The sequence below is a fragment of the Pan troglodytes genome, chromosome 5 (assembly GCF_028858775.2).
Source record: "Pan troglodytes isolate AG18354 chromosome 5, NHGRI_mPanTro3-v2.0_pri, whole genome shotgun sequence".
In the NCBI taxonomy this organism is placed as follows: domain Eukaryota; kingdom Metazoa; phylum Chordata; class Mammalia; order Primates; family Hominidae; genus Pan; species Pan troglodytes.
Window position 1 is genome coordinate 170,272,501 of NC_072403.2, and position 24,908 is coordinate 170,297,408.

Below are 24,908 nucleotides of genomic sequence, written 5' to 3' on the forward strand. Positions count from 1 at the left end.
TTTCCTTTAAGAATTTTAAGAGCTCTATATTAGGGCTGTGGAAGTAGCAGGTTTATTTATTTATTTTTGGTTTTGTTTTTTTACATGATGTGGGGAGGTGTTGGCTTCCGGAGTTAAAGTCCGTAGTGCTGAATTAGAGGGAGGAATATGGAGAAAAATGTTTTCAACACAATGGAACTTTCATACATGGAAGATGATTAGGAAGTCATGATTGCTTCCTGTGGTTGAGAAATACGAACTTTATGCATTTACTATTGTTTATTTTAAAATAATGTCCTCTTCATTTAGAAAGAGTTTGTGTGTATAAATCATATTTATCTTTCAGCCTTGCATATGGAGCTCTAAGAGTGGCAGTTTGGTTATTCACAGTTTTTTACCTACCAAAACTCTGAGTAGAAAAAGATGTTTAACCCATAAAGCAATGTGTGGTACCTGAAGCCTGTTTTAAATGGAATCATCCAACATTGATGCTGAGATGGCGAGTAATGAAAGAAGGGTCAAGAGACAGCAGCCTTCCTTCAGGCCAAATTTCAGCCCTCTCACTGGATAGTTTATAGGACAGTGGGAAGCCCAGGTTTTCTTTTTGATTTTGCTATAGATTCCAGTATCTGAATTCAGGAAGGTTTGTGGAGTGGCTACCATGTGCATGGCTAAGCTAGGTCGGAATTTTTATTCATCTGTTCTACTCATTTGCAACATCAATTAACAATCTCCTGGAGAGAGTGAAGATAGAGTGGCTCAACTATGCATGTGATTTGTAAAATGCATTTAAAAACTGAGTATAACCTCTTATGAAATGCTGTGATTTAGTTACTGCATGGGTTTCTGTTTAGCATTCTGTGCAGCATTTCAATATTACCAAAAGCCTTACAGAAATTGTACATTTGTCTTTAGTGAGACTTCATGGAATATGTAATTAAAATGTCAAATGTCTTTTAATTTGGCTGAGATAATGTTAATTTAGTTACTAAATTGTAACATACTAAACATACTATTTTTTTGTGGTAAAATGTACATACCATAAAATTTATCATCCTGGCTGGGTGTGGTGGCTCCCGCCTATAATCCCAGTACTTTGGGAGGCTGAGGCAGATGGATCCCTTTAGGCCAGGAGTTCGAGACCAGCCTGGCCAACATGGTGAAACCCTGTCTCTACTAAAAATACAAAAATTAACCAGTTGCTGTGGCACACACCTGTAATCCCAGCTACCTGAGAGGCAGAGGCAAAAGAATTGCTTGAACCCGGGAGGCTGAGGTTGCTGTAAGGTTGCAGTGAGCAGAGGTTGCACCACTGCACTCCAGCCTGGGTGACACAGTGAAACTCTGTCTCAAAGAAAAAAAAAAACAAACTTAAATTTTCAGTGTACAGTTCAGTAGCATTAAGTATATTCACGTTGTCATGCAACTATCACTTCTGTCCAGAACTTTGTTCAGATTCCCAAACTGAAACTCCAGACCTGTTAAACCCCAACTCTTTCTTTTCCCCTCACTGCAGCCCCTGGAAACCACCCCTCTATTTTCTATCTCTATGAATTTGACTACTCTAGGTACCTCATGTAAGTGCAATCACACAGTATTTGCCCTTTCATTACTGGCTTATTTCACTTAGCGTGATATCCTCAGGGTTCATCCATGTTATAGCATGTGTCAGCATTTGCATCCTTTTGTTCTTGCTGTTGTTTCTAGAGACAAGGTCTCACTATGTTGCCCAGGCTGGTCTTGAACTCTTGGGCTCAAGCAGTCCTCCCAGCTAGGCCTCCTGAAGTGCTTGGTTTACAGGCATGAGCCACCACGCCCAGCCGAATTCCTGTCCTTCTAAAAACTGAATAATATTCCATTGTATGTATATACCACATTTTGTTGATAAACGTTCTAGATTTTTGTATACTAAATGTTAGTAACTGTGGTACTTCATGATGATCAGGACCCTTGTATTTGACCTTAGTGAAAAGACCACGAGGCAATGATCAGGAACTCTGATTAGAAGTTATAGAACACTTATTTTATTAAAACAAATTAAATTAATTAAATTAGTTAAAACAAATTCGTTATTGTTTAATGCATAGAAACTCTTTAAAATAAGGACCCATGGGGGATAAAACCAGTACCTGTGTTAAATCCTTGCTGGGTCCTATCACTTCCCTTCTATATGGATGATGACATTCCAGCACATCTTCCTGAAATTGCGGCTGATGCACATGTTGTTTTTATTTCCCAGCTAATGTTGTAGTGGTGGTATATTTTGCTGAATGGAAAGGTATATTCATTTATAGGGCTCCTTTAAAATTCAATAAATCTTAAAGGGAAATGTAGGTAAATGTTAATAGAATTCCAGTATGGGAAAAGTCTTTCTAAGCTTAACACCAAATGGAAACCTATAAAGTAAAAGATTTGACAGCAGTTTTTACAGCATATGTTATTTTCAGTGTCTGTATAGTGAAGAATGGCATGAGCAAAAAGACAAATGACAAACTGGAAAAATATGTGCAACATATATTAAGCATCTCAATTTATATAGACCCTTAAAAATCAATAAGAAAAAGATGAACAGTTCATTAGAAAAATGGGCTAAGGACATGAGCAGATCTTTTTTTCTTTACATTTCAACTATTTATCATGGAATTCTTTTTTTTCTTGTGGCCATTCATTTAATTAAGTGAAGAACATCAGTGTATTAAGAAAGTTCCTCTTTATCACATGATATTTCTAAGCAGATATTTTGGAATGCTCAGAAGATTCCACTTTCAGTCACCTAAGGCCTCCTAAGACATAATTTAAAGTGGAACTTGAACAGAAAGAAGTGTCTTCAGACTCTAGCTGAAATAGTAGAAGTAGTTTCTGTTTAAATCCTGGAAAACCTTAGATAAGGTTTGTGAAACTGAAAAAAGATCAAATCAGCACACACAGATAAAGGATACAACAGATACCAAGATGGGTAAATGCCCAATTCTTTTCTTTTCTTTTTTTCTTTGTTTTTTTTTTTGAGATAGGGTCTTGCTCTGTCACCCAGGCTGGAGTGCAGTGGCCCCATCGCGGCTCACTGTAACCTCCGCCTCCCAGTTTCAAGCGATTCTGCCTCAGCCACCCGAGTAGCTGGGACTACAGGTGCGTGCCACCACACCCAGCTAATTTTTGTATGTTTAGTAGAGACAGGGTTTCACTGTGTTGGCCAGGCTGGTCTCAAACTCCAGACCTTGTGATCTGCCCACCTCAGCCTCCCAAAGTGCTGGGATTACAGGTGTGAGCCACCATGCCCGGCCATATTTTCAGTGCTCATAATCTGTACAAAGCTATGAGGCAACCAGTAGGCCATATCTCACTAGGCAGACTTTGAGGAAGATGTTTTCCATTTGAAACACAAGGAATTATTTATGAAAATATGGAGATGAAGAGGGAGCAGTTCTGTGCTTCTTGCTGTATTACCTTTATTATATTCCTAATGTTACTGAGACTAGTTTAAAAACAGCCTTCAACAAGAATATTGTCATCACCAGCCACCTTTTCCACCTTTCTTCTTTTTCTGTTGCTGGAGCCCCTGCAGGTCTCTGGTGTCTTGGGGGTATGATGTTACTTGTAGAGGCAGATAGTGTCGCTGCACTGCCAGGTCTTGGGGAGGTGGGTGGGCTACTCACAGTTTTTCTGGCATCCAGTTCAGATGAAGCTCCTGCAGTTGCTCCCTGGGTCCCTTTTCCCATCTGATCCTTCTTTTTTTTTTTTATTGATCATTCTTGGGTGTTTCTCGCAGAGGGGGATTTGGCAGGGTCACAGGACAATAGTGGAGGGAAGGTCAGCAGATAAACAAGTGAACAAAGGTCTCTGGTTTTCCTAGGCAGAGGACCCTGCGGCCTTCCGCAGTGTTTGTGTCCCTGGGTACTTGAGATTAGGGAGTGGTGATGACTCTTAAGGAGCATGCTGCCTTCAAGCATCTGTTTAACAAAGCACATCTTGCACCGCCCTTAATCCATTCAACCCTGAGTGGATACAGCACATGTTTCAGAGAGCACAGGGTTGGGGGTAAGGTCACAGATCAACAGGATCCCAAGGCAGAAGAATTTTTCTTAGTACAGAACAAAATGAAAAGTCTCCCATGTTTACCTCTTTCTACACAGACATGGCAACCATCCGATTTCTCAATCTTTTCCCCACCTTTCCCCCCTTTCTATTCCACAAAACCGCCGTTGTCATCGTGGCCCGTTCTCAATGAGCTGTTGGGTACACCTCCCAGACGGGGTGGTGGCCAGGCAGAGGGGCTCCTCCCTTCCCAGTAGGGGCGGCTGGGCAGAGGCGCCCCTCACCTCCCGGACGGGGCAGCTGGCCAGGCGGGGGGCTGACCCCCCCACCTCCCTCCCGGACGGGGCGGCTGGCCGGGCGGGGGGCTGACCCCCCCCCACCTCCCTCCCGGATGGGGCAGCTGGCCGGGCAGAGGGGCTCCTCACTTCCCAGTAGGGTCGGCCGGGCAGAGGCGCCCCTCACCTCCCGGACGGGGCAGCTGGCCAGGCGGGGGGCTGACCCCCCCACCTCCCTCCCGGACGGGGCGGCTGGCCGGGCGGGGGGCTGACCCCCCCACCTCCCTCCCGGACGGGGCGGCTGGCCGGGCGGGGGGCTGACCCCCCCACCTCCCTCCCGGACGGGGCGGCTGGCCGGGCGGGGGGCTGACCCCCCCACCTCCCTCCCGGACGGGGCGGCTGGCCGGGTGGGGGGCTGACCCCCCCACCTCCCTCCCGGACGGAGCGGCTGGCCGGGCAGAGGGGCTCCTCACTTCCCAGTAGGGGTGGCCGGGCAGAGGCGCCCCTCACCTCCCGGACGGGGCGGCTGGCTGGGCGGGGGGCTGATCCCCTCACCTCCCTCCCGGACGGGGCGGCTGGCCGGGCGGGGGGCTGACCCCCCCACCTCCCTCCCAGACGGGGCGGCTGGCCGGGCCGGGGGCTGACCCCCCCACCTCCCTCCCGGACGAGGTGGCTGCCGGGCGGAGACGCTCCTCACTTCCCAGACGGGGTGGCTGCTGGGCGGAGGGGCTCCTCACTTCTCAGACAGGGCGGCTGCCGGGCGGAGGGGCTCCTCACTTCTCAGACGGGGCAGTTGCCAGGCAGAGGGTCTCCTCACTTCTCAGATGGGGCGGCCGGGCAGAGACGCTCCTCACATCCCGGACGGGGCGGCAGGGCAGAGGTGCTCCCCACATCTCAGATGATGGGCGGCTGGGCAGAGACGCTCCTCACTTCCCAGATGTGATGGCGGCCGGGAAGAGGCGCTCCTCACTTCCTAGATGGGATGGCGGCCGGGCAGAGACGCTCCTCACTTTCCAGACTGGGCAGCCGGGCAGAGGGGCTCCTCACATCCCAGACAATGGGCGGCCAGGCGGAGACGCTCCTCACTTCCCAGACGGGGTGGCGGCCGGGCAGAGGCTGCAATCTCGGCACTTTGGGAGGCCAAGGCAGGCTGCTGGGAGGTGGAGGTTGTAGCGAGCCGAGATCACGCCACTGCACTCCAGCCTGGGCACCATTGAGCACTGAGTGAACGAGACTCCGTCTGGGAGTCTGCAATCCCGGCACCTCGGGAGGCCGAGGCTGGCGGATCACTCGCGGTTAGGAGCTGGAGACCAGCCCGGCCAACACAGCGAAACCCCGTCTCCACCAAAAAAATACGAAAACCAGTCAGGTGTGGCGGCGTGCACCTGCAATCGCAGGCACTGGGCAGGCTGAGGCAGGAGAATCAGGCAGGGAGGTTGCAGTGAGCCAAGATGGCAGCAGTACTGTCCAGCTTCGGCTCGGCATCAGAGGGAGACCGTGGAAAGAGAGGGAGAGGGAGACCGTGGGGAGAGGGAGAGGGAGGGGGAGGGGGAGGGAGAAGGGGAGGGCGAGGGCGACGGCTGATCCTTCTTTTTACCCTTCTTTCTTCCCTGGTAGAAAGAACATTCTTGCATTGGCAGCCATCTTTCTGGATCTGGGATAACTTTTGGGTCATAATTCTTAGGCAATTTTCCCTTCTTTTTCTTTTTCAAATCTCCCTTTCCTTGTTCCTTTGGTTGACTATCTCTAGTAACTTTTCCACCCTTCCAAATGTACGTAGCACCAGGAGAATTTTCAAGAGCCTCAACATCTACTTTTAGAGACATACTATCTGATGATGGCAAATGTTTACTAAGAGCTGTGCCTTTCTCTGGATCTGCAAGTGAGTAAGCAGAAATCAACTGTGCCAGGGTATGAATATCTTTTGGATTTTGTTTCCATAGCTGTTCTAGGTCACTAATTGCCTCCTCCCGCCCATATTTGAGCTTGAAGTTTGCAGCTTCTTTTATCAAGGACAAATGAGCAGGAGATTTGAGCTGATGGTTTTGATACCACCAGATAGCTTGTGTGAAGACATCAGTGGTACTATTAAATCTTCTTCATGGCTACACATGGTCACTAATGCAGACACCATGCCTGGTTTCTGCTTTAACTCCTCTCTGCTTCTCAATATTAGACATGCTAAGAAATATTCTCTTGAGAAATTTTCAGCTGTGCCATGGTCAGCTTAATTTCAATTGCATTTTCTTGATGCTGATCTGAAAATTCCTGAAGCAGCTCTATTGCTTTTGTGTGCTGCTTTTCACGCAGAGCTGGGCAGCTTGGGTTAACATAGGTGAGAGATGCTCGGGACTTTGGGAATGTAAACTGGCAGATATTTTGAGGCATTGTTCGGCCTGGTTTGTGTACATAGCAAGTAATGCCTTGTTAAATTGTTTTTTTTTTTGAGATGGTGTCTCGCTCTGTCACCCAGGCTGGAGTGCAGTGGCGTGACCTTGGCTCACCGCAACCTCTGCGTCTCTGGTTCAAGCGATTCTTCTGCCTCAGCCTCCCGAGTAGCCGGGACTACAGGCACGCACCATCACGCCCGGCTAATTTTTGTATTTTTAGTAGAGACGGGGTTTTACCATATTGGCCAGGCTGGTCTCGAACTCCTGACCTTGTGATCTGCCTGCCTCCGCCTCCCAAAGTGCTGGGATTACAGGCATGAGCCACCGCGCCAGGCCAGCTTTGTTAAATTCTATAGCTTGTAGTTGTTTCTTGGAAAGCTTAAACTCTACTCTTTCCGCATTGGTTAATTTCACTTTCTTCTTGGAGTCAAAGACATTTTGGTCCTTGTTAATGGTAATGATGTTATTTGCAATTACATCTAGTAACCCTACATCCGTTGGTTTTAGTTTTATTATTTGATTGTAAAGTTGCAGAGCCTCCTCTGTTTGACCCTGAAGCTGCAGAATATAGGCCATCTGACCATAAGTGATGGCCAGTCCTGCCTGTGGGTCTTCCTCAGTCTCATCAGTGTCTTCTGATAATGAATGGTGGCAAAGACCTTCAGCTTTTTGTAGGATGTTCATGGCCTGGTTCAGCTGGCCGTGGTCTATCAGTGCACATGCAGTGTTGTAGCACAGCTCATGTGTGCCTTCTTGGAAGCCCAGGCTCTCTGGAGCCACTTTTTCCCAATTGCTTTGAGCTGCAACAACTGCTGAAGGGTTTGTTTTCCTCTCCTCATCATAAGCATCGTGGGAGTTTCGGATGAGATCTCTTTATGCCACTAAGCATTCATCATAGCGTTCCAAACGGTGTAACACTTATCCATAAAGCTCCTTCAGTTTGTCTGTCTGCCGGTTGGTACTTTCTACTGTCTTCAAGGCATTCTCAATTCTGTTGAGCCTGTACTCGCAATATGCCTTTTCAAAGGAGAGAGAGTTATTGGCTAACAGTTTGGTGCAAGTATTGATGACATTCAAGGCTTCTCTGAAACTTCCATTCTGGATAAGGCATATCACTTTACAATGCAGGCCAGTTACATCATCTTTGTGGATCTGCAGTATCTTATTGACAGGCTTGAGAGCACACAGGAAGTTGCTGTTCTGGCCGTACCGGTTCACTTCACTCCACACAGCACAGGCACTGAAACTCCACCCTGCTGCTCACTGTCGCCCAGGCTGGAGTGCAGTGGCGCAATCTTGGCTCACTGCAACCTTCGCCTCCCGGGTTCAAGTGCTTCTCCTTGCCCCAGCTTCCCAAGTAGCTGGGATTACAGGTGCCCACCACAACACCTGGCTAATTTTTTTGTTGTTTTTAGTAGAGACAGGGTTTCACTATGTTGGCTAGGCTGGTCTCGAACTCCTGACTTCGTGATCCGCCCGCCTCGGCCTCTCAAAGTGCTGGGATTGCAGACGTGAGCCACCGTACCCGGCCTATCATGGAGATTTTAAAACATTGCTAACAGTGGAGACTGGTGTAATAAAGCACTGTATCTTGCCCAGCTTTGGCAATTTTAAAACATTACCAGTTTTGTTTGAGCAATACCTCTCACGTCCCTCCACTTGGATTATTTTAAAGCAAATCAAGCTGTCATATAATTTTGTCTGTAAATATTTTAGTACGTGTCTCTAAAAGAAAAAGACCCCTTAAAATAATTACAATACTATTATCTTACCTTAAAAATTTTTTCTTAGTATCATCAGATATCCAATCAATACTTCTTGACTGCAGTATATATTTGTGTGTATGTATGTGTGTGTATGGGCGTGTACGTATGTGTGTGTTTATATCATATCATATATATATGTATATGATTGTTTGAATTAAGATGCAAATAAGGTCCATACATTGCAGTTGGATGGTTTAAAGTCTCTTTTAACCTATAGGTTCTCTATCTTTTTTTTTCTTTGCAACTCTTTATTGAAGAAACTGAATTTTATTCTTTGCATCCTTGTAATGTAAAATATGTTATTTTATTTCTTGTGTTTCCTATACATTGGTAGTTCATTGTAGAGGCTAAATCAAAAGAATCCAATTTTATTTTTTTGTGAGGGCAGGATTGTTTTCATCAGGAAGTCTTCTTTCTTTCTTTTTGTGATACTAGCAACCATTCTTGAATGTTAACTTGGTCTATGAGTTCAGGAGGGATTACAATATGGTTACATCCTGTCATTTAGTTATTAGCTGAAATAGGTGTGTGTGTGTGTGTGTGTGTGTGTGTGTGTGTGTGTGTGTAGAAATTCTCCTTTGTCAATTATTTGGTTACCTTGAGGTATAGAGTGTATAGGAAGGGTTTGAAAAGTGTCTTGATTATTTCCCTTGATTTACCAGTTTTCAAAGTTATGATTTGGTCCCCTAGCATCCTCCAGTGGTGATGGTTGAGGGTTTTAAATTTTTTCGCATAACATTATGAACGCCTATTTTAGCATACGTGGTGTGTTTCAGTCCATTGCAGTTACTGTCCTTTTGATGCTCAAATTGCCCCCTCTTTGGGCAGTGTAGGCTTATTTAGGTTGGCACCTGAGTCCTTCTGACATGTCTCTAGTAATCTCATAGCTTCCTTGCTTTACAGTATGATGAGATGTTTCAGGTTCGTCCTGTATACTTTCTGTTTCAGACATGAAATCAGAGCAGACCATTTTTAAAAGAAAAAAAACCTAAATGTGCAATAAACAAAATGTTCAGTTTTACTAGTCATTAAATAAATAGAATTCAGAGCTAAAGTAGATACCATTTGTTGTGGACTGAGTGTTTGAGTCCCCCTACCCCCCTTCATATGTTGAAGCCGTAAGTCCCAATGTGATAGTATTTGGAAGTGGGGTCTGTAGGAGGTAATTAAGGTTAGATGAGGTCATGAGTGTGGGGCCTTCATATGGGCTTAGTGTCCTTAGAAGAAGAAACACCAGGAGGCTTGCTTTTTTTCTCCCCATGTGAGCACACAGCAGGATGGCAGCTGCCTACAAGCCAGGAAAAAAAGCCTGAGAATGAAACCTACCTTGCTGGTACCTTGATCTTAGACTTTTAGCTTCCAGAACTTCGAGAAATAAATTTCTGTTGTGGCCGGGCATGGTGGCTCATGCCTGTAGTCCTAGCACTTTGGGAGGCTGAGGTGAGACGATCACTTGAGCACAGGAGTTTGAGACCAGCCTGGGCAACATAGCGAGACTTTGTCTCTATTTATTTATTTTTTATTTAAATAATAATAAAAAAACTAAAAACATAAAAGAAACAAAATAAATTTCTGTTGTTTAAGCCACTCAGTTTATGGTTTTATCGCAGCCTGAGCAGACTTAAGACAGCATTTTTCAGTGATTATGTTGGCAATATAATTTAGACACAATTTTTTTATTTTTTTGGAGACAGGGTCTTACTTTGTCACCCAGGCTGGAGTGCAGTGGTGCGATCATGCTTACTGCAGCCTGGCCTCCCAGGTTCAAGCAATCCTCCTCCCTTAGCCTTCTGAGTAGCTGGGACTACGGGCACATATCACCACACCTGGTCAATTAAATTTTTTTTTTTTTTTTTAGGGATGAAGCCTCACTATGTTGTCCAGGCTGGTCTTGAACTCCTGGGCTCAAGGGATCCTCCTGCCTTGCCCTCCCGAAGTGTTGGGGTTACAGGTGTGAGCCACCGCACCCGGCCTAGACCCAATTTAGTCCTTTATGGATTTGAAATGATTTGGTAAAGTTTAATATAAAGTATCATGTTATGATGACTTCTGCTGTTCCTTCTCTTGGTGATCTTATTATTTGGGCATCTCCTGGTGTGGAAAGGGAATGATAAGGATGATGGTAATTCTCGGTGCTGGTGCAGATGAAGGGAGGTATGTCCTCTCAGATAGCCTATGTAGACATTGATGCACTCAGTCCAGATAGCTGCTGTTAGATATCACAATGCAAAGTGTGCATAGCCTTCTACCCAGAAAGTCCACATTTAGTAGGAATTTATTCTGAAGAAATAGTAGGAAATGTTAGAACAGATATATGTATATGGTAAAGAACAGGAAATAACCTTAGACAAGGAATTATTTAAATGGATTATATTACCTTCCTTGCATGCAGCCATTGAAAGTGATGACATGCATTTATAGCAACCAATCTGGAAAGGTACCCATAATATTGAGTGAAAAAGATAGGTTACATAAACATAGGCACAGCACTTGGAAACATATAGGCACAGAAGATGCTGAACAACTAGGCTTTGAAGGCTGAGCCGAGAGGATCTAAGCTCCAGAAACCACCTAATAGATGTTTGTTTAGGTAACCATGGTCTCAAAGACTGCACCAACTGGTTTAATTCTCCTGTCATAAGATTCAAATTTCCTGGACTGAGCATATGATTGACCTTGAGTAATTTGCCTACCCCTTAGGGGTGTGTGTGTGTGTGTGTGTGTGTGTGTGTGTGTGTGTGTGTGTGTGTGTATTGTTCTCAATTGAGATTTCTATAAAGACCATATAGAATGGGGACGGACTCACAAGGAGAGTTGAGGTTATTTTAACTAAAGAAAGGGGAAGACATTCCAGGAAGACAAGGAGATAGATGCTCACTACCTATTTAGCTAAAATTAAATACATCTGGGCCCGGCGTGGTGGCTCACGCCTGTAATCCCAGCACTTTGGGAGGCTGAGGTGGGTGGATTACGAGGTCAGGAGATCGAGACCACGGTGAAACCCAGTCTCTACTAAAAATACAAAAAAGGATTAGCCGGGTGTGGTGGCAGGCGCCTGTAGTCCCAGCTACTAGGAGGCTGAGGCAGGAGAATGGCGTGAACCCAGGAGGCGGAGCTTGCAGTGAGCTGAGATCGCACCACTGCACTCCAGCCTGGGCGACAAAGTGAGACTCCATCTCAAAAAAAAAAAAAAAAAAAATTAAATACATTATTTGCTCAGAAACATTAATCACATCTCTATAAAATGACTGCAAACTCTGATAAATAAATGCTTTCTTTTCCCTTTAACCATCTCTTTACCATGGTAGGATCCATACCAGTGAGTCAGCTCTACTTGGTTTCTTGCTTTCATAGAATATAATTGGTGAAAATTAAAATTTTGAATTCATGGATTTAAAAATTTATGCCCTTTTTCCTTTTAAATATGGCTAATTTAGAATCAGTTATTTTTTCTAATGTAAGCAGAAATAACAGTCTCTATACTTATGTGGTGTCAAGGATACTCACCCGTGAGATAAAGAGTATTTTAAGAATAGAATTGAAATGTAGTATTTATGGAAAGCTCCAACAGTAATGGTGTGGTAGGTTATAGAGTGTAGGAAGTTATTCTGTAGGTGTGCAGCGGTGCTGTGCAGAGGATATAGATTTATTTGAACATCTTTCTCACTGTTAGTATTTTTAATCAGAAACACAATTAGAGTCAAAATGGATTTGAGAGAGCTTTGCAAAAGATACACACTATAATGTAAGATACTGATTTCTCACTTTTTAAAAATTAAAGACTCAATTTAGACTGTAATGGATGGGAAAGGATTTGGAAACATGTTACATGGGGTATTAGGTTATTACCATTATTTCTACTGTTTCTTCCTTTTGTAGTTTTAACATGTATCCCAGTTTGTAATGGGCATATTAGATCCCCTGGGATAAAGTGCTTGTAGAGTCTAATCTATTAATGTCTGGTTAAGTCTAAGAATTTGATCCTTTAAGTCAATCATGGTTTATGAAACATCTTTTAAGATTTTTATGAAAGAAAGCTATGAAGTCTTACAGCTTTTATTTGTATGTTTCAGCTATTGATCCAGCTAGTTATTAGTTGGAACACTACATTCTAAAGACTCATTCGTATCTGCTTTCCAAAACTGTTGCTCAGCAATTTTGAATTCTACTTAAATGTTATAGAGTGTTGTCACTAGGTTCAGAATTTTTTCATCCTACTGGATGTTTCTTTTATTAGTTTCTTGTCAAGGACAAAAGGAAGATTAGTTTAAACTTCTTGAGTCAGTTATACCTCTGATTTGTGTGTGTGAATGTTTTTCAGTCCCAGTTAGGGAAGTCAAGAGTTTTGTGTAGGAAGCTCTTACAGGACCATGTTGTTCTCCCCTGCAACTGTGCCTTTCCACTATCTTTGGCTATTAAGAGTGTGTTTACCTCCATGGGGAAATGCACATCATTGTTACGAACAGCTATGGCAAAATGGTAGTGTCAGAGATCCTCAGACAACAAACCGAGCTGTTAGTGCCGGGGCAGTTTTAATATTCATGAAAAGTTGATCAGCAGTGATGTTACCATAGGCTGAGAAAATATACAGGATTATCTTTACACGTAATCAGTTTCTTAAGCTTCAAATGACCCTCTTAGCCACAAAACCGGAGGCACAAATTCAGCTCCAGTGGTTAGAATATCAAGACCTATATCATAAGAAGTTAGGCTTCTGCTGTGCCCACAAAACCCATCAGCCAAAGCTGACATTTTCGGCAGAGTTACTGTTTAGAGTTGTTAAATAATCAGAGAATTTAACTGTTAACTGTATGTTAACAGATTAGAGAATGCCATTAAAATGTGATGCCTGGCCGTGCATGGTGGCTTATGCCTGTAATCCCAGCATTTTGGGAGGCTGAATCATTTGAATGCAGGAGTTGGAGACCAGCCTGGACAACATAGCCAGGCCTGGTCTTTTTTTTTTTTCTTGAGACGGAGTCTTGCTCTGTTGCCCAGGCTGGAGTGCAGTGGTGCAATCTTGGCTCACTGCAAGCTCTGCCTCCTGGGTTCACGCCATTCTCCTGCCTCAGCCTCCCGAGTAGCTGGGACTATAGGCGCCCGCCACCACGCCCGGCTAATTTTTTTGTATTTTTAGTAGAGACGGGGTTTCATTGTGTTGGCCAGGATGATCTCGATCTCCTGACCTTGTGATCTACCCACCTCGGCCTCCCAAAGTGCTGGGATTACAGGCATGAGCCACTGCGCCCGGCGCCTGTTCTTTACAGATCATTTAAAAACTAGCTGGGCATGGTGGTGCACCTGTGTCCCCGCTACTCGGAGGCCTGAGGTGGGATGATCGCTTGAGCCTGGGGAGGTTGAGGCTGTAGTGAGCCATGATTGTGCCACCGCACTCCAGCCTGGGTAACAGAGCGAGACCCAGTCTCCAAAATAAATAAGTAAGTAAGTAAATAAATAAATAAATAGCGATGCCTGGATTTAATGTATCTGAGAGAAAGAGGTTTAAAGAGGTTGGGTTGCTCAGGCGTGGTGGCTCACACATGTAATCCTAGCACATTGACAGGTTTAGGTGGAAGGATTGCTTGAGCCCAAGAGTTGGAGACCAGCCTGGGCAACATAGCTAGACCTACTTCATCACTACAACTAATGTAAAAAATTAGCCCGGTGTGATGGCAAGTGCCTGTGGTCCCAGCTAGGTGGGAGGCTGAGGTGGGAAGATCACTTGAGCCCAGGGAGGTCAAGGCTGGGTGACAGAGCGAGAGCCTGTCTCAAAAAAAAAAAAAAAAAAAAGAGGTTGGGTCATAGGAGAAGCCCATAAGATGAATGCGGTTGACACTGAGGTCACCTTTTCCAGGCCTTACAAGTGATTTGAGCCTTTTCCATTTTTATTCTTGTTATATTTTCCCATGAAATGAGAAACTCAGTCTTACGTTTCATATGTAGAAACCACTTTTCTGAGTTAGTTTTCTGTTGCCTGAATAATGAAATAAATAATCTAATATTTGAAATGTTTGGGGGTAATGCACAATAACTCTTAATAAAAGACAGAAAGCTCACATTTTGCTTATCTTATTCCATTAGTAATTATTTTTAATACTGGGACAGAAGTGAGAATGAAAGTGGCACACATTCTGTTTCGTCTTTTTACCCAGCTTTGCCTCTGAGGGACTCTGGAATAAATTAGGTAGTGTAGGATTGGGATGCTGCCCAGAATCTATCTATTGTAGCTTACTCTAATGCATCAGTTCCCAGCCTTTTTGGATTTATGACATTCTATTTGTGTTTGATTTTGCATCTCCCTCCTCACAACTTCAATGGCTGTGACAGCCGGGTCTGTGTTATCAGTGGAGAGCAAAGTGCTGATAGGAACTCCACAAATTTTCTCTCTCATTCAGTTTTATCTTAATTACATTAACCTTTAATTTTAACTATCACTTTCAGACTTTTTTGGACCATTAACAAGCTGCTCAATTACATTGCTATATGGAATATGTTTATTTAAAGTTTTTGACTAATTAAAATGCCTTGAAAAATTTTGTGATACAGTATAAAAAGTAGTCAATGATAGTGAGAATTGTATTTTATGTGCATTTTTGTGCAATAAATTTGATAGAGTAATATTAAGTATCATTTGGTCCCTGCTAGGCTAAAACTGCTTCTTTTTTTGAGACGGAGTCTTGCTCTGTCACCCAGGCTGGAGTACAGTGGCACAATCATAGCTCGCTGCACCTTGATTTCCCTGACTCAAGTGATCCTTCCACCTTGGCCTCCCAAAGTGCTGGGATTAGAGACATGAGCCACCATTCCTAGTTAAAATGCGTTTCTTTTCTTTTCTTTTTTTTTTTTTTTTTGTTTTGAGACGGAGTGTTGCTCTGTCGCCAGGCTGGAGTGCAGTGGCACGATCTTGGCTTACTGCAGCCTCCGCCTCCCGAGTTCAAGCGATTATTCTGTCTCAGCCTCCCGAGCAGCTGGGACTACAGGCGCCTGCCACCACACCCAGCTAATTTTTGTAGTTTTAGTAGAGACTGGATTTCACCATGTTGGCCAGGATGATCTCGATCTCTTGACCTCGTGATCTGCCTGCCTTGGCCTCCCAAAGTGCTGGGATTACAGGCATGAGCCACTATACCTGGCGCCAAAATGCTTTTCTTTAGAGAGAGGTATAGAAGCAATGATGTTTATGAGGTGCTTTGAAATCAGCTTTCTATAAATTTATTGTAAAATAGAGAAGTCTCAAGGTTGACCATATGGTTCAGAAATGGTAGGAGTATTGTTCTTAATTCTGAGAGCCTTGGGATACCACATTTTTTCTTCCCTTTCTTAGCTTTGTTTTCTGTGTTTCGCAAATACCTCTTGTCTCCTTGGCTGACTGATGGTCATATGGAATCTCCTTGGCTGTCCTTCACCCATGTTTAGTTGGTGAAGTTCTTTCTCCCCCACATGACTGAGAAAAATGGCATGTGATTTTACTAATAGGGAATTGATCTGTTACTCTGATGTATACAAGACAGCCAAAACTTGATGTATACAAGGAAGCACTATCAGGTGAGTGATACCAATGATCTATGGAGGTCAGTTTAAGCCAATGACTTCCCCCTTTTAATTTTCATCACTTATTCATTATTTATTACCAAACCTTTCACTAGATTGTTAATGACTAGCAGAATTGGTTTCGCTCCTTTGGTGTTGAGTGGTAGAGTGGACCCCAGATGAGATGTCCCAAGAAGGAGGCAGACAGGGGAGGCTGGGCTCATTCACAAATTAGATCACAAAAGAGCCCTGAGAAGTTAAGATTTGGTTAATTCCTTTCTCTTCATTTTGTGTCCGCCTGGCCTTAAGTACTGTCTGTTACCACATAATATTATTTTGAGAAGCAGATTATTAATATTTTATAGCATGGGTTTATCTGATGTTATTGAAAGATTGTTAATCAGCTGGGATGCATACCTTCAGCTACTGAATTTTTAGTTCGGTGGTTTAATACGGTCATACTCTTCTGTGTGAAAAATATTTTGTTTCTTGGCTTCTGTATTCATGTGTGGAACTTCATTGTCATGTGAGATTTACAAGCTTCTGCCTCTTAATTCTTCATATAACTAATATTTTTAATATGATTCTAACTTAGACTTAATATAAACTATTTTTTATATATAGGGACATTTGAAAGAAGTACACTGTCTCTTCTAATTCTCTGGTCTCTTTGTACATTTAAAAACACACAGAAACAACAATCAAAAAATTCCTGAGATAGACTGGCTCTAATGTAAACTGCTGAGTTATGAGTAACTGTATTTTATTTTAAAAGATGCTTTTTCTTTGGATATGTGAGTCTCTCTAAAAATCCAGGTAAATGGGGCTCCAGGTGGAAAATGACTGCTTGCATGCATTGAAGCTTTTCCACTTCCCTCTTCTGGTGCTGATTGGCTGGTGCTGAAATTTGAGTCTAGTTTTGACAGTGCAGAGTCTTTGCACTCCTTAGTCTTTTCTCAGGACCCCCACTTCTGGTTTGACTAGATCACTATTGTAGGCACCAAGTAGCTAAGCTTGACATACTGCGCTCAAAGAGGAAAGGTTTTAGATTCTAGAAGATTTTGGTTAGGAATAGTCAGATTAAACAGAGGTTAGCTGCATTGAAGCTCCACTTTCTCTAGCAGAACTCTCAGGCTGCAGAGAACCCAGAGGATTTGGATGGTTGGGACAAAACATGTAGTTGAAGGAGATTCTGAATGTGAGTTTGGACGGTTTTGAAATGTGTGAAGCAGTTGTAGCAGAGAGAGCATCTAGGCCTGTAGCATTTCATTTTTTTAAGTTTATGGAGTTTACTGTGTTACCTCTTAGGTGTATAAGTATTTTTCATGGTTGGTTGCCTTGTAACTCTATGTTCATGACATATTTTGATGTGTAAAAGTTTATTCTGTGTAGTCAAACCTATCGATCTTTTTTCCATTGTTTCTACCTTGATTTTTTAGAAAGTCTTTTTCCCATAGAATGTTTTTTCTTTTTTTTTTTTCTTGAGCAAATGTTGGGTATTTTTAATTTTTTTATAAGCTTTTGTTTATTTACTTTTTTAGGTGGAGTCTCGCTCTGTCACCCAGGCTGGAGTGCAGTGGTATGATCTCAGCTCACTGCAGCCTTCGCCTCCTGGGTTCAAGCGATTCTCCTGTCTCAGCCTCCCAAGTAGCTGGGACTAAACGTGTGCACCACCATGCCCAGCTAATTTTTGTATTTTCAGTAGAGACGAGGTTTCACCACGTTGGCCAGGATGGTCTCGATCTCTTGACCTCATGATCTGCCTGCCTCGGCCTCCCAAAGTGCTGGGATTACAGGTGTGAGCCACCGCGCCCAGCCAGCATCTTACATAACTAGAGCATTTGTCAAAACTAAGAAATTAACATTGGTACATTATTATTAATTGAACACTAGACTTCTTTCAGATTTTGCCAGTTTTTTCTTTTTTTCCCCTTATTTTAGTGAAAGCAAGTTTATTAAGAAAGTAAAGAAACAAAAGAATGGCCACTCCGTAGGCAGAGCAGCCCGGTTTTTTCACTAATGTACTTTTTCCAGGTTACCACATTGGATTTAGATGGGGTAGGTTTTTCTATCCGCATTTGTATAGAACTTTACAGCTTTACAGTTCAGAGTCCTTTCACACACATATGGTAATTTAGATGGAAAATAATCTTAGGCATTGGTCTTATTAGATGCATCTGCTCCATGAAGCTTACGCGTTGGCAGGGATGCTGCTTTGCATGTGTGAGGCCACAAGAAACTTGGGCATAGAAATCCCATGCGAATTGTCAGTCACTGCTTCTATTTTCCATTATTTGTTCATCTTAATTCCCTAAGATGTTTTGCTCTGCTGTCTCGTTCTTTTGCCTGGACCTAAGTGGAAAATTAGGATATGTTGTTGCTGATTTTTAAGTCTAGGAGAGAAAGTCACCCTCACTGTGAGGAAGAATGTATTCCTGTACATCACCCTCCAGGATCTAGGTGCGAGGCATGACCAGTCTTCCAACTTTATTGCCTAGACGAGACATGTTGCCTGAATAAACACGTGTCTTACTCTTCAGATAGGTTTGAAAATCTCTGTGGCCTGCTCTCCTGTCTCTGCCCTGCCGTAAGTGGAGACAGATGGACAAAACTAAGAGATGGAGAGGGCGGGCAGGGAATTAGGCAGAGCAGGCTGCATGTTGAGTGGCTTCATGTCAGATGGGCTGCCTGGTCAAAAGAGCATTAGCAGGGAGGCCTTAGATGCCTCTGGATTTATTATCTTGTGGCTTCTCAGCTTACACCTGTGAATGTTAGTTGACCTGAGCTTTCTCATGGGTGACCAGTAGTAGCTTCTATTTGTGCATTCAAATAATCTCCCCTCTTTCTAACTAAAACACTTTTTTTGATTTTCTTAACATTTTCTGACCTACAAAACGCCACTGCCCTACCTTTCCATATAGAAGACAGAATCTGCCGAGCATGGTGGCTCATGCCTTTAATTCCAGCACTTTGGGAGGCCAAGGTGGGCGGATCACCTGAGATCAGGAGTTCGAGACCAGACTGGCCAACATGGCGAAACTCTGTCTCTACTAAAAATAGAAAAATTATTAGCTGGGCTTGGTGGCAGGCACCTGTAATCAGAGCTACTCGGAAGGCTGAGGCAGGGAGAATTGCTTGAACCCAGGAGTCGGAGGTTGCAGTGAGCTGAGATTGCCCCACTGTACTGGGTGACAGAGCAAGACTCTGTCTCAAAAAAAAAAAGAAAACGGTGAGAATCTGATTATTGTGCATGCCTATGGAGGAGGGGTCAAGGAAAGAGTGGAGAAGGGAATCCTGGTTTTGGCCTCCAACCAAGTCATTAGTAAATCAGTGGAGACAGAGTCTTGCTCTGTGGCCCAGGCTGGAGTGCAATGGCATGATCTCGGCTCACTGCAGCCTCCGCCTTCTGGGTTTAAATGATTCTCATGACTCAGCCTCCTGAATAGCTGGGATTACAGGAATGCACCACCATGCCTGGCTAATTTTTGTATTTTTAGTAGGGATGGGGTTTTGCCATGTTGGCCAGGCTGGTCTCAAACTCCTGACCTCAAGTGATCTACCAGCCTTGGCCTCCCAAAGTGCTGGGATTACAAGCGTGAGCCACCACACCCAGCCCAGAAACACCATTTTTAAGGTAGATGTCCATTAGTAGATTACACATACTTCCGTTTGGCCAGATAAGAGTGTTGGCCTTTTCTCCAAGGAGTTTTTCTGAATGGTTTGTGACTTTTTCCACTGTAAGTGATAATCATTGCTTACTTATGTTTAACACCTAGTTTACAAAGTATTTTTCCACATATGCCATTTCATTTGGTCTTCACAGCAACCTTGCACAATATGTCAAGCACATATTTTTGTATTTTATGAGAAAACTAAGGCTGAGATTTGCCTGTAGTCATGAGATGTTAAGCAGCAGTCTTGAGACTTGAGTCTGCATCTCCTGATTAAAAACTCTGTGTTCCGGCCAGGTGCCGTGGCTCACGCTTGTAATCCCAGCACTTTGGGAGGCTGAGGTGGGTGGATCACCCGAGACCGGAAGTTCCAGACCAGCCTGGCCAACATGGCGAAACCCTGTCTCTACTAAAAGTACAAAAATTAACTGGGCATGGTGTCAGGTGCCTGTAGTCCCAGCTACTCAGGAGGCTGAGTCAGGAGAATCACTTGAACCCAGGAGGTGGAGGTTGCAGTGAGCTGAGATTGCGCCACTGCACTCCAGCCTGGGTGACAGAGTGAGACTCTGTCTCAAAAACAAAACAAAACAAAAGCAACAAAAAAACTCTGTGTCCCTTCTCTTACTCCCTCACCCCCACCCTGTGGCCTCCCTCTGCATGGATCCTGTCATGTTTATGGATCCCCCTGCAGGTGTTGCTGGAGGGGGCTTTCTCTTGGCAGTTGTAGACACTGTTGGGGACCAGAGCATGTACCCTAAATTGATAACCGGCAGACCCTGTCGAGTGCATATCTAATGTTCTTTCTTCCCTTCCTTCTAAGTAGAATTGGAATTTTGTTTAGAGAGCCTCTTGTCTCCTGTGTGACTCTGGGGAAGGTGATCTTATCCCTAGCACTGGGGTAAATCCTGACTGGTTTCAGCTAGTCACATGGGTCCCATTCTCTGTAGGTGATGACTGTAGGGGTGAGCCAGAGACCTAGTTCTGGTCAGTGAGTTTAGTGGGAGGTCTGTCCAGAGGTTCTGGAAAACTCAGCCTTACAGCAACAACTCTAGGAATGGTGGCCTTTTCTTCCTCTGAAAGTTGTCATGTCTGGGTGTGGTGCCTGGAACTGTTACAATTGTTTTGCTACTGGTCTGAGCATGAAGCCAACATCAGGGTAAGGACTGAGCCAAGCCAACAGCAGAGAGAACTCTGCAGAGCCCCAGTGCACCATGCTTGGCACCCACTAACCTTGGACTTGTTCTGTGAAATAAATTTTCTTATTGTTTACGCCAATTTAAGTTAGGATTATCTGTTATTTGCAACCGAAGATGTGCTAACTGATGCAATAGCTGTCATTCTTTCCCTCATTGCATGAAGAAGTACAGGGTATAAAGGCAGAATTGATCTAGTCAGAAGGTCAGAGGTGGCTTCCCTGGGGAAATGCAGAGGACTTGGTGGGAGAGAACCCTTTTCTTGCTGGGCCTTGTGTGCCACATTTAAGGATTTTGGTCTTTATCGCAAGAGCAGAGCCTGTTACAGGTTTAAGTACTGGGCTATGGCATGAATGCAGTGAATTCTTACTATTTAAAGTAACTCTCTAGTTACTTAAGCTACTCCTCCTGAAGAACACCTTGGCTTAACATTCCAGAGTTGAGTTTGATTTGCTGAGCAGGCAAGGAGCAGTCAGTGGTTAAGGCTTTGGTGATTAGTAGGTGTGTCCAGAAAGCACAGAAGAGCATCTTTGCTTGGAAATCTGATGAAGTGAACAGCCCAGATTGTTTTCTTTTTTCTTTGCCAGTGCGTGCATGTGTGTATGTGTTTCTGTATGTATGTGTATATATAACTTCTGTGTGTGTGTATACGTAGTATGTATACTAACATGTACACACATATACCACACACACACAGGCAGCTTTCATGTTTTCTACTTTAAGGGTAACTTGTGAACATCCTGTTGTTCTCTAAGTCTTTGATCACTTCAATAAAAAAGTTGCAGCCGAGAAACCAAGAAACCTGTTGGCGGTTATAAAAACAAGATTGGTGGTCTTATTGTAAATAAATGTTGAGGATGTATTAATGTCTGAAATTGAACTTTTTAGCATTTCCAAAAGTTTTCCTTTAGATTTGATATAAGATCTGCTCTCACTCTTATACATACGGATATATTAGCAGAACTGGATTACAGCCCAGTGTAATCAGGCAGGGAACCTGTCTGAACCATATAGTGGAACTGCAATGAAAAGCTACAGTATTCTTGTAATTATATTAGGACGTGATGTCGTCCCTCCCTATGTTTATTAATTAGTGGAGTTGTAATGACACTTCCCCCCTATGCTTTTAAGGATGCGGATCAGTGGGCATCCAGGCAGGATTTTAGTTGTGTTTGGGAGCCTTCTGTGTAAAGGTGGGAGGGATTGGTGTTTCAGGTGGCAGCAGGTGAGCCTCCTGCCAAGTTGGCATAATGGGAACAGGACTCTCCTGAGCTGCCATCTGTTTGTGGCTGATAGGAAACCAGCAGTGATTTCTGAGGAGTGAGGAACTGTTCCATTTATGTTGAAATATTTAGAAATTAGTAATGTTAAGACCGTGCTGATCAGGCTTAGTAGCCTGATCTCCAACCAGGTTAGTAGGTTGGAGAAAATGGACTGTGGAGTGAGTTTTTGTTGTTACTCATTTCAGAAGATGCCTACTTTGTTTGACAACCCCTGCCCCCTCTCCCTCCCAAAAAACAAAAAGCCAGGACTCTGTTCGTTTCTGCCCACCCAGACTCACCACTCAGGTCAGCCTCAGCTCTGTGCTTAGTTGCCTCAGGCCAGGGAACATGTTATTTATACGGCTGTCACATGTACACTGCCTGTGGTGTGTTTGCAATGGAGGGAATTCAGTCTGTCTCAAACTCTTATGATGTGTCTTTTTAAAAAAGTGTGGTAAAATATACATAACAAAATATATTATTGTAATCATTTTTCAATGTACAGTTCAGGGCCATTAAACAACATTTATATTGTTCTGCAGCCACCATGGTGTGTCATGTTTCAACCAGGTGCTTTGATGGACTTTAAAAATAACGGTTGCTTCTTCTGTATGATGAATCATCAGCATGTTTTCTCTAATGTGATGTCCCTTTGGTTTTGCAGCTTGCATTTACTTCTTTCCTGTAGGAGTTGATTAGGTGAATGGAGGTGCTGTGCCCACATTTCTTCTGGGTTTGATTTGCTGCCCTTGCAGCTGGGGAAGCTGTACCCTCCATGTATGTTGTCTCTGATGGTATCCTGAAAACTTTACTTTGTCTCCTCCATATTATACTCTCAAAGCAGCGGTACGAAATAGAGAACAACTCATTTCCCCTTTAACCTAGCATTAGTTGGTAGGTTGGCTGGAGGAGTTAAGTCTGTGGCCCAAGGGCCTACCAGAAAGTTGCTGTGGAGCGCTGCAGTGGCCTGGTGTGGAGCTGCAAGTTAGGGTTCTGTGGTCTAAGCCCTGCCACGGGAGCAGGTTCCAAGGGGTGGCTGATCTCTTTTTGGCTCTAGGACTCTGCTGGGTTCAGTCAACCACCTGTAGGTTTCTATCTTGCCTCTTTCAAAACAATCAGCAGAAAGGACTGTAGAACCCTCTATTAGTCAGGGGATTCTTGGTTACTGGTGAAAGAGACCTAACTCAACTAACACAAAAAAAGGGAATTCGTTGGAAGGATTCTGGGCTGTCTACGGAATCCAGGTCAGGAGCCAGGGATTGGGCTAGGATGCTGCATGGATGGGGCCAGGAGGACACTCTTTCTTTCTCTCTCTTCTCTTCTGCCTCTTTTCCAGCTGTCCACTCCCTCAGTGTTTCTGAGTTATTCCTTTTCTGTCATGGACCAGCAGTCTCTGCTGTTTGGTCCAGGTGGCACAACATGGCTGCCAGCCCCATGTTTTTCATATTATGACCCAGGTGTCCAGAGAGAGACTATTTTCTTTGTGTTCCAGAATTTCCAGGGAAGAGCTGATGAGTTGGTGTAGAAAATAGTGACTTCCATGGTAACGGTGGGAGGATGGAAGCCATTAAGGAAGTCGTTGAGGTTCAGCAGAAGGTCCGTCCTTGCTGCAGTTTATAAAAATGTTAGAGACACCACTCCAACAGTTAACAAATAGGAAAGGACCTGGGCTGTGAAAGCTCTGAAGCCTTGCATTAAAATTTAAAGCAAAAGAAAACAATCAAATAAAAAACTAAATTAAAACAAAATGCCGCCATCACCAGTGCTAACAAAAAATCCTTCAAGATTGAAAATTTGAACCTGCTGAACAAATTCGGAAGCTGCTTTTTGTAAAATCAAAGTTCTTTTTTAGTAAAATAAATTATAGCTTATTTTCACGTCAGCATTATTTGAGCTTAGAGAAATTGTGGCCAAAGTTTAACCAAGCAGGGTAGCTTGACATGGGATATATATACCTGAAAAAACAGGATAAATATAAATATTCTAAATTTGCCAGGTATAGTGGCTCATGCCTGTAATCCCAGCACTTTGGGAGGCTGAGGCGGGTGGATCACCTGAGGTCAGGAGTTCGAGAACAGCCTGGCCAATATGGTGAAACCCCACCTCTACTGAAAATACAAAAATTAGCCAAGGGTGGTGGCGCGTGCCTGTAATCCCAGCTACTCGAGAGGCTGAGACAGGATAATCGCTTGAACCCGGGAGGCAGAGGTTGCAGTGAGCCGAGGTTGCGCCATTGCACTTCAGCCAGAGCTTGCTGTTAGAAGGCCCTTTTCTAAAATCTACTAATTTCATATTATAATTTGAATTTTTACTTAAATTAGTGTGTGCCAGTGGATCTGTCCTCCCTTGCTGTCATTGTATCTCATCAGGGTCACTGATTCATTGTTAGATCACATACTCCACTGACTTTTGAGGTTATGAAAAATAGCTCTTCCTCTTATGGTTGTTTGGTTATGCACATAGATATCTTCTGTGATTTTGAGAACTCTATGGAATTCAGTTGGGATTGAATATTCTGTGTGAATTGTGAACCTGTATGCAGTAATCCAAGGTGAATTGAAAGCATCATTTATTTATTGCAGTTTTGAACCACTATTAACTAAATATCAGAACAGTGGCTAAGAGGTCATAATGCTTTGACACCAGTGCTCTAACACCAGCTTGGTGTCACTTCAACTCGGTTCTGACACCAACCACCTGAACTGAATGTCAGACATGAGTTCTGCAAGGCTGCTCTCATGGCAGATACCAATTGCAAGTCTTCATGCTACCTGGACTTCTGACCAACTGGCTGTAAATTTGGGGATTCC

General features: G+C 43.7%; 1 protein-coding gene and 1 pseudogene across 6 annotated transcripts in view; one reads left to right on the forward strand and one right to left on the reverse strand.

Annotated features, from left to right (window-relative positions):
- The window catches only part of TULP4 (TUB like protein 4), a 277,110-nt gene that overhangs the window by 1,702 nt on the left and 250,500 nt on the right, over window positions 1-24,908 (forward strand). The window contains exon 2 of one of the 6 annotated variants that reach the window (XM_054686966.2): window positions 10,301-10,454. The exons of the other annotated variants lie outside the window; for them this stretch is intronic. The gene's annotated coding sequence lies outside the window, so the exon portion shown is untranslated. The remainder of the gene's footprint in view (window positions 1-10,300; window positions 10,455-24,908) is intronic. 6 annotated transcript variants of the gene reach the window in all.
- Window positions 3,426-24,908, reverse strand: part of LOC739918 (signal recognition particle subunit SRP72-like) — a 67,718-nt pseudogene continuing 46,235 nt past the window's right edge.